This window comes from Lactuca saligna, chromosome 6 (genome assembly GCF_052625555.1).
Source record: "Lactuca saligna cultivar CGN05327 chromosome 6, ASM5262555v1, whole genome shotgun sequence".
NCBI classification, from domain to species: Eukaryota; Viridiplantae; Streptophyta; class Magnoliopsida; order Asterales; family Asteraceae; genus Lactuca; species Lactuca saligna.
The window spans coordinates 8,893,378-8,911,241 of NC_136422.1; positions in this window are offsets into that span (position 1 = coordinate 8,893,378).

Consider the following 17,864-nt stretch of genomic DNA (forward strand, 5'->3'; position numbering starts at 1 on the left):
TTAAACCGATCATCTTTATGCAAAAAGTGATAAGAATGATATTTCCGCATTTCCACCATCATACGAGATAGGTTAAAAGTTTCCCTTAAAGTAGTTAACCGAACTAGTTAACCAATTATCTTTATGCAAACAATGATTATATATATATATATATATATATATATATATATATATATATATATATATATATATATATATATATATATATATATATATATATATATATATATATATCAAGTTCACTATCAAGTTGCATTCTTTCCGAATCATCAAAATCTTTTTTGCACAACTCAAACAACTACAAAAACTTGGTTTTGTCAAATTTAGCGAATGAAGAACAAGGACTAACAACCCCCATTTATTCTAGTACGTAATGCTAATTTCACTAAATCGATCCTCAAATTCTATTATTTGCATATACACAAGCGTGTTGAAAATTTCAACTTCAAAATGAAATCGATTAGTAACTTTCGTCTAATGGCCTCTCAGAGTGACATAATTTTCAGTCATATCTACAATATTAATATTATGTTCTTGACAAAAAGAGAATACTTTGGATAAAATGTTATCAAACACTGTATCTCTTAAAGACTTCAATTCATCCATTGTCTCTCTAACCAAACAAAATGCTTCTAAAATGTCTTGATCATTTTTTTAAGATGCTTTAACAATACGCCATTGAGATGTAAAACTTCATATATCAAATGTAAGTAAAACACGAAATCAAGTATCTTTTGAAATATCTTAAGATACCAAATGCTTGATTTCTATAACTTAGTTGTCAAGGTCTTTGAAGAAAATATGTCATTCTTGTTTCATCTCTTTGATTTAGATTGTAACTTGTAATATTTGGCCTATCCCCTGGGTCTTTCGGAAGGTCCTTCGGTTCAACACTTGTATAGGGATTTACAGAATTCACCTTAATGATCTTGTGTATTTCACATTGTATATATAATACATGGATATAAAATAAGTAAAAAACTAATACTAAAATACAGTAGATAACATAAATCAACAACTATCCTTTGTTATCTCCAATACACCGACCCCTCTTTAAGTGCAAAGGTGGTGGCGCAACACGTAGCTTGTCTCTAAATGATTCAAATAAAGGACACAGAAGACTTTTGGTGAAGATGTCAGCAAGTCGTAAAGATGTAGGAACAAAACACATATATAGTTGTCCAGAAGCCACTAATTCATGAATAAAATGGTAATCAATATCAATGTGTTTTGCCCTTTGGCGTGAGATAGGATTTTGACTAAGAAATAAAGCACTTTTGTTGTCACACAAAAGTGTTAGACGATCTGGAAGTAACACTTAAAGTTCACGCAAGAGATGAGTGATCCACAAAATTTCAACTTCATTGTTTTCCATGGCCCGATATTCTTATTCACAACTTGATCTTGACATAGTGGGTTGCTTTTTGGCACTCCAAGAAACTAAATTACCACCAAGAAAGATAGAGCAAAAATAGGTAGAACAACGAGTCTCAATGCAACTTTCCCGACTAGTATCAAAGTAACTATTAAGCAAGGATAAGAATGGAAAAGCAAAGTGCATGCCATAAGAGAGAGTGTTATTGACATATTGCAAACTGTGTTTAACTGCTTGAAAGTGATTGGTTGTGGGTGCATGGAGAAATTAGCTGACTTGGTTCACATCATAGGTCAAGTCTAGATAAGTAATAGTCAAGTATTGCAATGCACCCCCTAATGAACGATATGTTGATGGATCCAAACATAAAGAACCGGTGGAGATGAGAAAAATTTGTTGTTAATAAAGGAATAGCGGCAGGTTTGGATTCTTAGAGGCCAACACGTAGAAGAATGTCATTGGCATATTTGGCTTGAGTGAGAAACAAACCATTATCTGTGTAGGAAACCTCAAGTCCTAGAAAATAGTTTAATTTCCCAAGGTCTTTTACAGAAAATTTAGCATGGATTTTCGAGATGAATTTACTAATAAGAGAATAGTGATTTCCCATCAGAATGATGTCATCAACATAAACAAATAAATATAAAATATGAGAATCATGTTTGAATACAAATAGGGATGTATCTGTTCTACTACATATGAATCCAATATTGATAAGAAACGATGTTAATCATTGTAACCATGAATGGGTCGCCTGTTTGAGACCGTATATTGCTTTCTTCAATCAACAAACATGATCAGGAAAACGTGGGTCAGTGAAACCTGGAGGTTGCTTCATAATACTGTATCTATTAGCTTTCTATTTAGGAAGACATTATTTACATCTAATTGATTTAATGTCCATTTGTTCATCTTATCTAAATGTAGAACTATACGAATAGTAACAACTTTGACTATAGTATTGAAAGTGTAAGTATATTCTATCCCAGGAATTTGAAGAAAACCTTATGCGGCCAAGCGATTTTTGAGATGTTGTATTGTTCCGTCTGAGTTGTATTGTATGCTATAAACCCATTTGGAACTAATAATATTTAAGGTACTTGGGCGAAGGACCATGTTCCAAGCATTATTAGAGTGTGAAACATTCATTTCGTCTTCCATGGTGGATAACCAATCAGGATTCTTTGTAGTAGATTTAAACCCATATTGGTTCTTTAGTGGAAAATACAACATGATGCAAGGGAGACTTTTCGACATAAGCAAGATCCATCAGATGTCTTGGTTTAAAAATCCTTGCTTTGGATCGGGTGATAATAGGAAGAACCGAGGAGAAGGGTTGAGTTGGTCCACCAGTGAATGTAGATGAAACAAGAGAAACCAGAAACTACAAAGTTATTGGTGAGGGTTGTTGTAACATCCGGATTTTCAGGGTTATTATTGTGTAGTTTAATCTTTTGATTAAAGGAGAGACTCGACGAGTTGAGGATCCAACTCGCCGAGTCGAGTCGGGTTTTTCACGAGGATTTAATGAGTGGACTCGACGAGTCAGAGGAGGGACTCGCCGAGTAGGTGCTGGGCAGAGAAACCCTAATTTCTCGGGTTTGGGACCTATATAAAGGTCCTTATGGCCTTCAATTGCGGCCACTACATCCTGAGAAACCATAGAGAGCAGAGAGGAAGCTTGTGGTGCAAGAGGAGGGCTAATTCATCATCCTTTGGAGTGTCTTAGCAAAGGGAAGGAAGAATTTCGAGTTGGGTTGTCTTGTGGGACTCAAATCTTCCATCATTTCGTTTTGAGCTGCTGTGATAGGTAAGGATTCATGTCCATCTTCGTTTGATTTCATGAATCTAGGGTTTCTTCATGCTTTATTTAGCTTGAATCAAGAGTATGAGAGGTCCCATGCTGAAATGATTCCTAGATCTGGACCTTAAGAGGTCCAGAGAGTCCCTTCCATTCTGCTTTATGCCTTTTCCTTCGAGTTATGAGCTAGGGTTTTCATGATATGAAGGATTTCACCAAAATAAGCATAGAGAGCCTTGCATGTGTACCAAGATTCAACCTTTTCGTGGTTATTGGTCATAGGGAAGTCAGATCTATGGATTAGAGGAACAGATCTGACCTCAGAAGGTCAGATGAGTGTTGTCATGGGAGCAGAAGAAGGTCAGATGAGTGTTGTCATGGGAAGTCAGATCTATGGATTCGAGTTATGACCGGCTCTGTTGTACACACCAGAAGAAATGTTCGATTGAACAAAAGAGTCATGTATTGAAATTTAAAGAAAAAGGGAGATTTTCATGAAAAGTGTTAAAGAGATGAATTATTTTAAACAAAAAATTTGTTTTAAAAATTTTGTTGTTACAAGTTGGTATCAGAGCCATGGTTTGAGGGATTCGGATGCACCTTCGGGTAAATTTGGACTGAAACTGAGGAAGCAAGAAAAGTTTTCAAAGAAATGATTTTCTAAAAGTGAATAAGAGTTCAAAGAAGAAGCAAGAAAGAGCAGTGTGTACAATCAGCCAGAGCCCGAATGGTGATTTCCCAAAATACCTTTACTTTTGTGCTATGAGATATTCATGATACATTTTATGAGATATGATGCATGCTAGAGACAGGCTAGGTATTTCATATCTTAGGACTAGAGTGGCCTGATTTGTGATGCCTTAGCCTAGGAGTTGCTGTTATATGTGATGCGCTTTTGAGTATGAGTTTGAGTATTCAGTTGGAATCCTTTTAGGGGATTTGAGTAGAGGAGTAATCTAGGAGAGACACCTAGATGAGTATTGTGTTACTTATCGAGAGAATAGTTAGAAACCGCGAGGGGTAGAGTTTCAGAGTTTAGGGGTACTTTGAAGAATGAGCAGAGCAAGCGGAGTTATCACCCAGAGTGAGTTTTATGTATTCTTCGATGCCCGAATGCTGCATGTTTCGTGATTTGTGGAACTCTCGATGATGGGAGTCAGCTACCGAGTGAATATGACGATATTCAAGAGGTAGATGGCTGGTATCATTAGGAGCTCTTCAGCAGCTGATGGCAGAGAAGTAGGAGGACCAAGGAAGAGCTTAGGGAGTAACCTTAGCCAGATGAGTAAGTTGGCGGAGTAGAGCATTTCGCTGAGGAGCGAGCACGTGTGGCAGAATTAGTAAGCGAGAATGTTGAGCAACTACTTAGGAGCTCTGGAATGGTCTGTGTGGAAAGTATCGGTAGATGTGGCAGGTAGTATGGGCCTTTACTACCGAAATCAGAGGACCCATACTCAATAAAGGGAGCATTCTGAAGGTTCTAAGGAGCAGATTGAGGAGTGGTGTTATGGTTCGAGTACCATACATCGGAGCAAATTAGGGAGTGATGTTATGGTTTGAGTACCATACATAGGAGCATATTAGGGAGTAATGTTATGGTTCGAGTACAATACATCGGAGCAGATTGAGGAGTGATGTTATGGTTCGAGTACCATACATTGGAGCAGATTGGGGAGTGATGTTATGGTTCGAGTACCATACATCGGGGCAGATTGGGGAGTGATGTTATGGTTCGAGTACCATACGTCGAAGCAGATTGAGGAGTGATGTTATGGTTCGAGTACCATACATTGGAGCAGATTGGGAAGTGACGCCATGGTTCGAGTACCATGCATCTTAGCAGATTGAGGGGTGATGTTATAGTTCGAATGCCATGCATTGTATCAGATTAAGAAGAGATGTCAAGGGCTGAGTACCATGGTTCTTAGCAAATGATGCTTGTGATTATCTGGTTGTTCGATCAGGATTGATTGGTGGAGTGTGGACACGATGAGGTTTTAGGCCTGAGGGTCATGATTGAATCCGAAGAGGCATACCTTGAGAGGGAGATCGAGAGCATTTCAGAGTACCTTGGTAAGAGGTCAGATGCTGTCTCAAGACTCATGGATTAGTAGAGAAGGCATTTATGGGGGATTGCAGTCTGAGTGAGCAATCAGCCGATGGAGGAGATGTCACCTTCTGTGACTTGTTGGGTGCTATTTATGTTTCCTATGGGAAGTAGGAGAGGTGTGAAATTTTAGTTTTGGGTTTAGGAGTAAACCCTGCGGGTTGACATTGATGACGATTTTTCCACCATTGTATCATGCAGTATATCTACCACGAGGAAATGATCTACCATGAGCAGGTAGTCAGTGGGGACTGATATGGTCAAGCACCACATTGCACCCTAATTGAGTATAGTAGGGCTTGTGGTAGCAGTATCAGAGGGTAATCTAGTCAAGTATATCGGAGTGGTGGCTCTTCTATCTATGATGGGCATTAAGTATGGTAGTGGAGTCCATATTCTCGTGATGATTCATGTGTTGGAACGGGGGTTGAGAAGTCGAGGATGAAGAGTATGATGATTTATTGTTTCAGTCTAAGAGACAGTGATAGTACTGGACATTTGGTATGTTCAGTATTGGGATGGTATGAGACTTCAAATGGCTAGAGGCAGTCGTGATGAGAAGTTCCTGAGGATTTTTTTGGAGATTTAGGGTATTTGAGGTGTCATGATCTCTATGTGGGGAGATCATTGGGCGTTGTGTGGCACCTTCCAAGAGTAGGTGCGATGTTTCTGGAGGAACCCATCTGTGGGATAAAGTGTTGATGCGTTAATTGGTGATGGTTCGAACCCGAAGTAGGGGAGAACCGGGTATTTTATTGAGGGAACCAGAGATTTGTGCAAGAGCAGTTAGGGGTTGGATACAGAAACCTGTGGCTCGAATTCATGAGACCAGGGTCATTGGTGATTAAGGAAAGGTACAAAGCGAGATGATGCATGTGATATGTGTCTGAGAAAGGATGGGTGTCTCCACGGCAGGTGGCCAATGTTCAGGAATCTAGTGGTGCTCTCGGTCGTTTCAAGTGGAAGACTCATAATGATGGTATGGGCAGTTGAGAACTTCTGGGTCGAAGTATGGATTATATATGCCCCTTTTGGGGTGGATAGAAGATTATCGAGCAGCCAACTCCCGGGCCGGTATGTGTACTCTTGCTTGGATTTTAAGTAGTAGGGGAAAGGGTTTCGGAGGATCATCAGCGTGTTCTGAAGCGTTAGCGCTTTCCTTGTATTCCAATTGAGTGTTTTGATACACTGAAGTTGCGCATTGGGTAAATGAATAATTATTTATGGGGTTCAGAGGAAATGTATTTTTGTATCTGTATGACGTTGGGAGTAGGAGATCAGTGGTTGAGGTAGGACATCGTGATGTTCTGAAATGGTGTTCTGTGGTACCCGGGTATAATGTCCCTATTTCGGAGTTATTTAGAATCTTGAGTTTGAGACGACTAGTGGTGTATCGTATGTCTACGGTTCCAGTGGGAGCCCTTCGGGTATTAACATCAAGAGGGATTATTTAGGGAAGTGGATCTCCGTAGAGGTAGGTATTTTTGTTATAGCGGTTGCTGCCAAAGTCTGTGATGCATATGTGGGGTAGGTGTGTGTAGCTATCTATGATAGTCTGCGGAGCATGGGTTAGTGGATGTAGTGTGGTGTTGTGATGAGAATGAGAGTATAGGGTGAATCTACGGGGAGCCGTAGTATTCACTAGTCAGAGGGTGTTGTGATACTACGGGCAACCGTGGTACTCACAAGTCAGAGAGAGGGGGCCATGGTACTACGGGGAGCCGAAGTACCCACTAGTCTGTTAGTGTTGTGGTGCTACGGGGAGCTGTAGTACTCACTAGTTAGAGGTTGTCGTGATGTAGCAGGGAGCCATAGTACTCACTAGACGGCCATAGTGTGTGGAGGTTCTCCGATTAGCGTATGATGCATAAGAATTTTGGGCTTGAGTACCCTACTATTGAGTTTTGGAGCATGGTGGTTGAACCAGGGGCGAGACTGGGGTCTCCATCTCTGTCAGGGCTAAGTCGATTTTCGGTTTGATTGTAGTTTTCATTTGAGAATTTTGTGACTTGTGTGTCACAGGGCTGAGTTAGTTGATGCGAAGAGGAAGACAGGGGGAGCTCTTCTGCGGAGAGCCTGGCAGAGTTGTACGTGAGGGAGGTGGTATCGCGGAACGGAGTACCGATCTTGATTGTCTCAGATCGAGATGTATGTTTCACTTCTAGCTTCTGGAAGAAATTCCATGAGGAGTTGGGCACAAGGTTGCATTTTAATACCGCCTACCACCCACAGACTAACGGGCAGAGCGAGCGGATGATTCAGATGCTCAAGGACATGCTTCGGGAATGTGTATTGGATTTCGGAGTGAGTTGGGGCATGTACTTACCCTTTTATGAGTTTTCCTATAACAACAGCCATCATTCGAGCATTGGTATGCCACCCTTTGAGCTGTTGTATAGGAGTAGGTGCCAGACTCCCATTTATCGGGGGAAAGGAAGGGCAACATGTGATGGGTTGTACGAAGATGGTGCTTCAGACGACCGAATAGATTCAACAGGTTAGACAGAGGTTGCTGACGGCCTAGAGCCATCAGAAGAGTTATACGGATAGACGACAATCAGACCTCGTGTGGTGTTAAAAGAGATATGGAATTTGGAGCTGAGGTTTATGAATGGGATGTTTGAGGACACTTCTAAGTGAGCATGATTATGCTTTTGTGTCTAAGGATAGAGTGTTGAGTGATTCATTGTCCGTAGGTTTTCTGATAGCAGTCTAGTAGATGTGCCCCGGTGGAGTGTGAACCCTTTTATTCGTGGGGCGTGATTCATATGTTTTAGCATGATCGGCTTGGAGGAGAGATAGCCGGTTGTTGGTTGTGGTCTTATGGGAATCAGAGAGCCAGTGAGGAAACTGGGTTGATATTCGAGGAGCAAAAATGATGGTGATCGCTCAAGTAGGTAGTCTGGCGGCGGATCAGGCCACTAGAGTTTCCGGTTATTGGGAAGGGGTATTTTTTTAGAGGCGAAAGAGTTGGTTTAAACTCTGGTTTTGGAGGTTCTATGTGGTTTTGGATGTCCATAGAGGAAGATACAAGTGTGGTATGAAGATCATTTCGATAGTGCCTTTCGGGTTAATGATTAAACCTATGTGTGGTTAAGGAATGATTTCGTGATGAGAAGTTCCTGAGGATTTCTTCAAAGATTTAGGGTATTTGAGGTTTCTTGATCTCTATGTGGGGAGATCATTGGGCGTTGTGTGGCACCTTCCATGCGTAGGTGCGATGTTTCTGGAGGAAACCATCTGTGGGATAGAGTGTTGATGTGTCAATTGGTGATGGTTCGAACCCTAAGTGGGGGAGAACCGGGTATTTTATTAAGGGAACCAGAGATTTGTGCAAGAGCAGTTAGGGGTTGGATACATAAACCTGTGGCTCGAATTAGTGAGACCGGGGTCATTAGTGATTAGAGAAAGGTACAAAGCGAGATGATGCATGTGATATGTGTTTGAGAAAGGATGGGTGTCTCCACGACTGGTGGCCAATGGTCAGGAATCTGGTGGTGGTCTGGGTCGTTTCAAGTGGAAGACTCGTAATGATGGTATGGGCAGTTGAGAAGTTCTGGGTCGAAGTATGGATTGTATATGCCCCTTTTGGGGTGGATAGAAGATTATCGAGCAGCCAACTCCCGGGCCGGTATGTGTACTCTTGCTTGGATTTTGAGCAGTAGGGGAAAGGGTTTCGGAGGATCATCAGCGTGTTCTGAAGCGTTAGCACTTTCCTTGTATTCCAATTGAGTGTTTTGATACATTGAAGTTGCGCATTGGGTAAATGAAGAATTATGTATGGGGTTCAGAGGAAATGTATTTTTGTATTTGTATGACGTTGGGAGTAGGAGATCAGTGGTTGAGGCAGGACATCGTGATGTTCTGAAATGGTGTTCCGTGGTACCCGGGTATAATGTCCCTATTCGGAGTTATTTAGAATCTTGAGTTTGAGATGACATGTGGTGTATCATATATCTACGGTTCCAGTGGTAGCCATTCGGGTATTGACATCAAGAGGGTTTATTTAAGAAAGTGGATCTCCGCAGAGGTAGGTATTTTTGTTATAGCGGTTGGCGCCAGAGTTTCTGATGCATATGTGGGGCAGGTGTGTAGCTATCTATGATAGTCTGCGGAGCATGATTTGGTGGATGTAGTGTGGCGTTGTGATGAGAATGAGAGTATGGGATGAAACTATGGGGAGCCATAGTATTCACTAGTTAGAGGGTGTTGTGATACTATGGGGAGCCGTAGTACTCACAAGTCAGAGAGTGGGGGTCGTGGTACTACGGGGAGCCATAGTACTCACTAGTCAGTTAGTGTTGTGCTGCTACGGGGAGCTGTATTACTCACTAGTCAGAGGTTGTCGTGATGTAGCGGGGAGCCATAGTACTCACTAGACGGCCATAGTGTGTGATGGTGGAGTGTTCTCCGATTAGTGTACGATGCATAAGAGTTTTGGGCTTGAGTAGCCCTACTATTGAGTTTTGGAGCATGGTGGTTGAACCAGGGGCGAGACTGGGGTCTCCGTCTCTGTCAGGGCTAAGTCGATTTTCGGTTTGATTGTAGTTTTCATTTGAGAATTTTGTGACTTGTGTGTCACAGGGCCGAGTTAGTTGATGCGAAGAGGAAGACAGGGGGAGCTCTTCTACGGAGAGCCTGGCAGAGTTGTACGTGAGGGAGGTGGTATCGCCGAAAGGAGTACCGATCTTGATTGTCTCGAATTGAGATGTATGTTTCACTTCCAGCTTCTAGAAGAAATTCCATGAGGAGTTGGGCACAAGGTTGCATTTTAATACCGCCTACCACCCACAGACTAACGGGCAGAGCGAGCGTATGATTCAGACGCTTAAGGACATGCTTCGGGAATGTGTATTGGATTTCGGAGTGAGTTGGGACACATACTTACCCTTTTCTGAGTTTTCCTATAACAACAGCTATCATTCGAGCATTGGTATGCCACCCTTTAAGCTGTTGTATAGGAGGAGGTGTCGGACTCCCATTTGTCGGGGGAGAGGTAGGGAAACATGTGATGGGTTGTACGAAGATGGTGCTTCAGACGACCGGATAGATTTAGTAGGTTAGACAGAGGTTGCTAACGGCCCAGAGTCGTTAGAAGGGTTATACGGATAGACGACGGTCAGACCTCGTGTGGTGTTAAAAGAGATATGGAATTTGGAGCTGAGGTTTATGAATGGGATGTTTGAGGACACTTCTGAGCAAGCATGGTTATGCTTTTGTGTCTAAGGATAGAGTGTTGGGGGATTCTTTTTCCGGAGGGTTTCTGATCGCAGTCTAGTAGATGTGTCATGGTGGAGTGTGTGTTGGATATAGTGTCTAAATCCATAACTTTATTTGGTATGAACTTGACCCGACCCGGCATGGTCCATTTGGGTTGCATGGCATTGCAATACTTGGATAGACTAAATGAGAGAATAAGGCACTTATGATTATTAATATATTATAAGTTCTAATATATTAATAATAGTATTATTTAATTAGTATTTGATCAAGTATTAATCTAGTATTAATTTGGTGATCAAAGTGAGACTAATTAAATATATAGGGTTGATTATGACAATCATCAATTCTTATATGGTGGATTAATGATCCATGGTTTATGGGTTTGGTTATAACCATATGGAGCTCCATGGATAGTCCATGGGAGTTACAAACCCATGGGTCATGAGAAATGAAGAGTCATGACAATTAGGGTTTACATTTGTAACTCCTAATTATGACACACTATAAAAGAAACCCTATAGCATGCAAAATCGGACTAGTGTTACTAGAGAGGGCATAACCGATTTTTGAGTGCAAGAAATATTCTATCAAGTTATTCCAAGTTTTGTGGTGTTGTGTGAAGCATTTGAGGCACAACATTTGGGGTGCTAGGCTCACAAATTCTTGAAGGAATCCAAGCAACAACTAGGTATGTATATCTACTAGTTCTTTATGTTTTATGTAATCCCCATGCCATGCTAGTTAGGAAATAACCTTGAAAAAGAAATTTGCATGTATATAGAGAAAACATAGATTTAAGGTTATTAGGGTTGCATGTACACTTAGGAAGTGTTAGAATGCTCAAAAACCGAACAGTGTGAACCCTTTTATTCATGGGGCGTGATTCATATGTTTTAGCATGATCGGCTTGGAGGACAGATATACGGTTGTTGGTTGTGGTCTTATGGGAATTATAGAGCCAGTGAGGAAACTGGGTTGATATCCGAGGAGCAAAAATCATGGTGATCGCTCAAGTAGGCGGTCTGGCGGCGGATTAGGCCACTAGAGTTTCCGGTTATTGGGAAGGGGTATTTTTTTAGCGGCGAAAGAGTTAGTTTAAACTCTGGTTTTCTAGGTTCTACGTGGTTTCGAATGTCCATAGAGGAAGATATCAGTGTGGTATGAAGATCATTTCGGTAGTGCCTTTCGGGTTAATGATTAAACCTATGTGTGGTTAAGGTATGATTTCGAGGGCGAAATCGAATTCAAGTGGGGGAGAATTGTAACATCCGGATTTTCAGGGTTATTATTGTGTAGTTTAATCTTTTGATTAAAGGAGAGACTCGACGAGTTGAGGATCCAACTCGCCGAGAGAGTCAGGTTTTCACACAGATTTGATGAGTGGACTCGACGAGTCAGAGGAGGGACGCGCCGAGTAGGTGTTGGGTAGAGAAACCCTAATTTCTCAAGTTTGGAGCCTATTTAAAGGTCCTTATGGCCTTCATTTGCGGCCACTACATCCTGAGAAACCATAGAGAGTAGAGAGGAAGCTTGTGGTGCAAGAGGAGGGCTAATTCATCATCCTTTGGAGTATCTTAGCAAAGGGAAGGAAGGATTTCGAGTTGGTCTGTCTTGTAGGACTCTAATCTTCCATCATTTCGTTTAGAGCTGCTGTGAGAGGTAAGGATTCATGTCCATCTTCGTTTGATTTCATGAATCTAGGGTTTCTTCATGCTTTATTTAACTTGAATCTAGAGTATAAGAGGTCCCATGGTGAAATGATTTCTGGATCTGGGCCTTAAGAGGTCCAGAGAGTCCTTTCCATTCTACTTTATGCCTTTTCCTTCGAGTTATGACCTAGGGTTGTCATGATATGAAGGATTTCACCAAAATAAGCATAGAGAGCCTTACATGTGTACCAAGATTCGACCTTTTCGTGGTTATTGGTCATAGGGATGTCAGATCTATGGATTAGAGGAACGGATCTGACCTCAGAAGGTCAGATGAGTGTTGTCATGGGAGCAACTCGCTGATTTCATGAGAGGACTCGATGAGTCGAGTCGGGGTTGCCCTGCGATTCATACCAGGTGTAACTTGTCGAGCCAGGGGTTGGCTCGATGTGTCAAGCGATGCTAGATGGAGGATTCGGTGGACACGTGTGGACTTACCGAGTCGCCCATGTGCACTCGACTAGTCGGGTCAAAGTTTGACCCTTGACTTTTGTTGACTTTAGGGTTTTGGCGAGACTGACTTAAGAAAGTTCAGGGAAGGGTTGAATGGTCTTCGACCCACTCTTTAGAGCTGATACAATGAGAGAGTGTTGATAGGGGATGTTATCTGAATAATAGGAGGAGGCCAGGTCAGGACGTTGAGCACGAGAGTTCATCCGACTTCATTTGAGGTGAGTCTTCTCACTATACTTTACCTTGAGTGGTAATTAGAGTTATGTGACAAATTTATTGTATGCTATTTATGTGATGTGTTGCACTGCATTATTTATATGTGATTTATGCCATGTGTATATCAGACTATATCAGAGTTAAAACCGGAAGGTTCACAAAGCTAGGACCAGAGGGTCCACAAAGTTAGGGCCCAAGGGCCCACAGAGTTATAGCCTCGAGTGGCTAGTATGTGTTATGTATGGTATTTTGGGGAACTCACTAAGCTTCGTGCTTACAGTGTTTTGTGATGTGTGATTCAGGTTTTCTCAGGATCACGGGATGGCACCGGCTCGATTGTACACACCATAATAAATGTTGGTTTTGAGGATCCTGGTCTATTAACTGACTGAAAAAAAGAGTCATGTATTGTAATTTAAACAAGAAGAGATATTTTCATGAAAAGTGTTAAAAAGATGAATGATTTTAAACGAAAAATTTGTTTTAAAATTTTCAGTGTTACAGTTGTGCAACGGTATCTGTTGTTGGTGAGGGTTGTTCAACAAAAACTGTTAGTAGTGATTGATTAGTATCATTTGATGGCGATGGGTGAACGGTGGGAATAGTAATGGGAACCTTAAGTGTATGACATAAAGAACATCGAGAAATACTTGTTTATGTTGAAGAAGTAGATGAGTCATCTGATGTTTTGTGTAGAAGAGATGATAATGTCAACTCTTCTAATTTTGAGAAAACCAATGTTGCTTGATCAGATTTAGACGTGATGTCACTAAAAGAAAACTTTGTTCATCAAAAATAGCATGACGAGTGGTGTAAATACAATTTGATGATGGGTCTAAGCAACGATATCCGTTCTATTGAGAATTGTATCCAATAAAAACACATAAGATGCTTCGAGGTGCCAACTTGAAAACATTTTAATTTGTGGAATGATAAAGCAGCTCAAATGGACTCTTCAAATCAAGAATCTTAGAAGGAAGGAAGTTGATAATATAGGTTGTTGAGCTAAAAACATCGACATAGAGAGAAGTAGCTGCACTTGCATTAAAAAGTACAACAACACCTGTTTCAGTGATGTGTCTATGTTTCCGTTCCACCCAACTGTTTTGTTGCTGGGTGTGAGCACATGATAAATGACTATGCGTACCATTTTTTTATCAAAAGAGTTATAACATGTTGATTAACTAACTTGGTTCCCTCCCCCCCCCCCCCCCCATCACTTTGAAAGGTTTTCATATTGCAAGAAAACTGTGTTTGAACAAATGCTAGAAAATCAATAACAACAGTGATGAATTCTGACTTTAACTTTAATGGATAAAACCATGTAAAGCACGAAAAAACATCAACAAATATGCAATAAGATATGTTTCTTGATGGAAAACGTAAGTTACAAAATAATGCTCTAAGCGGAAAAACATTTAACAATTAAATGATTAGGTGTCTAAGCTCATAACTATAAGTTGATATGTACTTGAATTGATAGCAGCACAGTCCTTGTGGGTTGCCCTTAAACCAAATAATTTAATACAATATATTTTCGAGAGAGAGAGAGAGAGAGAGAGAGATAGAGAGAGAGAGATTTATTAATTTATTATATGTTTCATAGATTAATTGGAAATCAAAATAAATGGTTTGTTAATATATTATGGGAATAATGTATTAACTGGAAATAATATTATTTAACTAATCATTAATCAAAAATTAATTGGAATTAATTTTGGGAATAATTGGACTAATTAAAAGTATAATGTCTATTTGGTTATTTATTGAATGTCGAGGAAAGTAGCCCAAGGACCTCATTTGATGAGGTGGAAGAAAGTCACTTGGGCAATCCCATGGAGTTTTCGTCCAAGCCCTTGCATAAGTAAGGGAATTGGCTGCTTGATTACCAAGTAAAGGGATTATCGTTTCCTCCATGAACCCAAGCTTTGGCAGAAAACTGCCTCAACTATATAAAGGGACATAACCCCTCATAATTTTGGCGGTCTTTCCTTTAAAAAGACAGGGCTCAAATTTTCCTCTCCTCTCTCCATATTCCTTAGTTGCTAGTCTTGAGTGTGAACCATCAGAGGCACGATACTTGTGGTGCATGCTGCTAAAAACATTTTGAAGAAGGAATTTAAGATTCATTGCTATAACAATCTTCAAGGTAAGTTTCTTGTTCTTATGAATTAGTTTTTCATAGGAAAGTTTTGTAGGATGATAATTTGCATTATATTGGCTATATGTGAAAGACATAAATCCTTATTAGGTTGCATGTGCCCTAATGATGTGTGTAAAATGCACTAGTTTTAATCCTATTACTTCAAACACAAATAAACATACGAAAAGAAGTGTACCTATCGTTTAGCAATATAGTTCAAGCAAGCAAAGTATCAAACACAGGAAACGGTAACAATTAAGCTAATTACTAGAGTCATCTAATTAAAAACAAACAATAAAAAGAAGGGTTTTCTCTAGTTTTGCAAGACTAGAAACTTAAACAATTAACTAACACTCAACCTATGATATCTAACAACTAAAGTAAATAAAAAGTAACTAGATTTAATAATAAAAGAGATTTCTGTTTAGGTTCAACTCACTTGTTTCTATAGTTGATTTTATGGAAAATGCAATGGATTATTTTGTCATTGGCTACCGATTAATGTGATTAGATTCATGTTCACTATTACTAATCCTTAGAAAAAAATTAATTTAAACAGTGACCAATTGGTTAAACTAATGAATTTCCTAGTATTTTGAATCGGATTAAGTAAGACTTGTAGTTGTAGCTAATTAAATTACTAATTCAATCAACATCTTGTATGGTTGTTCATCACACAAGATCACACATTAACTTATCTATTTTCTAATTAATCCTAGCTTCATAATCACTAATACTAGGCATATAATATTGTTTTCACATAAATCATATGAAGCAAGCAATTAAGAGGATGTTCATGCAACTTAATAGACATGATATCTGTTTGAATCTATCGATCTTATAGTATATTATTCTCATCAATTGGTATCAGAGCAGGAGACTGTGTAATTCATACACATCTCTTCTGTTGGAAGAATCTATTTAGGGTTTCCGATTTTATCAAATCTGTAGGAACCATCATCTTTTCATTGACGTTGTTTCTTGCTTTTGATAAAACCCAATTCAATCTTTACAAGTCTGATTCTTAGCAGACATCTGTAAAAGGCCATCATATCTCATGATGATTCACAAACCAATCCGATCAATATCTCCAACAACATTGGATCTACAACTAGGATTCCAATCCTATACACTCAAGATTATGAAGTTTGTACCTATCACTTTGAAGACTATGTTGTTGGATCTGAAGACAATGGTTATATAATCTGGGAGGCAATGACATTGGGTCCTTTTGTTAACTTTGGAAAAAATAGAACCATTAAGACACAAAGATAATACAACAAAATCCTGACTGTTGTGGACAAGATTCCTCAAGATGAAAAGGATAAGTTATTGTGTAATGTTAAAGCCATCAGAATGATCATATTTTCTTTATAATCCGATACTTTTTGTTTGGTAAGCCTATGCTCCATGGCAAAAGAGATCTGGGATAGACTTAAAGAGTTGTATTCCACTGATGAGGACCTAGAACATTCTGTCCAAACTCTATTGCTCTTTGAGTTCGGTGCTTTCCAACAAAATCCAGATGTAAAACTTATTTAGACATTAGATCGTTTCAACCATCTTTTGAGCAAGATGATCAAGAGTGGTATTGGAAGAGAAGTGATCGAATAGAAGGTCACATTTCTGAATGGTTTAAGACCTGAATAGATGGTTGTAGTATCAACTGTGAAGGCTCACGAGCAGTTTAAAACCTATTCATTGGCAAAGATGGTGGGTATTCTCAAATCTCATGAATGTGTTGTGACAAAAGAAGTGAAAGTGGTGTGTAGTATGGGATCCTTTGCCCTTCTCTCTAAGGCGAAGAATGTAGAAGAAGATGAAGAAGATCCAGAAATGTCTGAATGTGGTCTGATAAGAGAACAATATGCAATGATGGTTTCCAATCCAAAGGGTTTGCTCACAAAAAGTTACCTGCTGCCAAGAGCCGAAACTGGTAGGGAAGCTACAACTCCGAAAAGGCGAAAGAGGAGATCAAATATAATCTTCAGAAAGTATAAGAGAAGAAGGAGAGAAAACTGGTTGGAGACTCCAGATATGATTGGAACTTTTGCCATGGCAAAAACCACTTTGCAAAAGATTTCATGTCAAGAAAGCTATCGGAGAAGAAGGTGGGTGAAGATGATGAAACATATCATATGTGCAAGTTGGAGGTGATAAAGAAGAAGAAAGCCTCTAACAATTCTATGAATGCTTTAATTGTGCAGGAGAACGTTGTTGATGATGAGTTCAGTGGCGTAGAGGTCTGGTCTACAGACTTTGAAGATGAAGAAATACGTAAACCCACGCATGGCAGGGCATTTGTGGCGAAAGAAGATAGTACTGAGTTTACTGGGAGATGCTTGATGGTGATAGTGGGAGTGTCACAAATGAGGGGCTACACAACCGAAGGCAAGTATGATGAGGCGAATCATAAGGAAGATAAGTGCTTTGCTACCAAACTTGTGAGCGAAAGGATCAGCAACTGCGATCAATTGATCAAGAAGGTACAATCCATTCTCGAATCACTTAAAATACCTATAACAAACAATGAAAAGGAATTAAATGAATTGAAATTCAAGTTTTCTAGTTTAAGTGGACATCTAATGCAAACATGCCTCACAAATGCTAACCTAACCGATCAAATTAGTAGGGTGACATCCAAGAGTGAGGAGCAAAGGATGTGGATAGAGAAGACGGAGTTAGACTTAGTTAGAATGAGTGATGAGTTGATTTATTTACAAAGTGATAATTTGAAGCTTTTTTAAATAAAGGAATATTTTTTGTTTAATTGCCAAACGTTTATATTCAAATATCACCCAGTTGCATCTAGACTGTGATATAGGCAAAAAGATCCA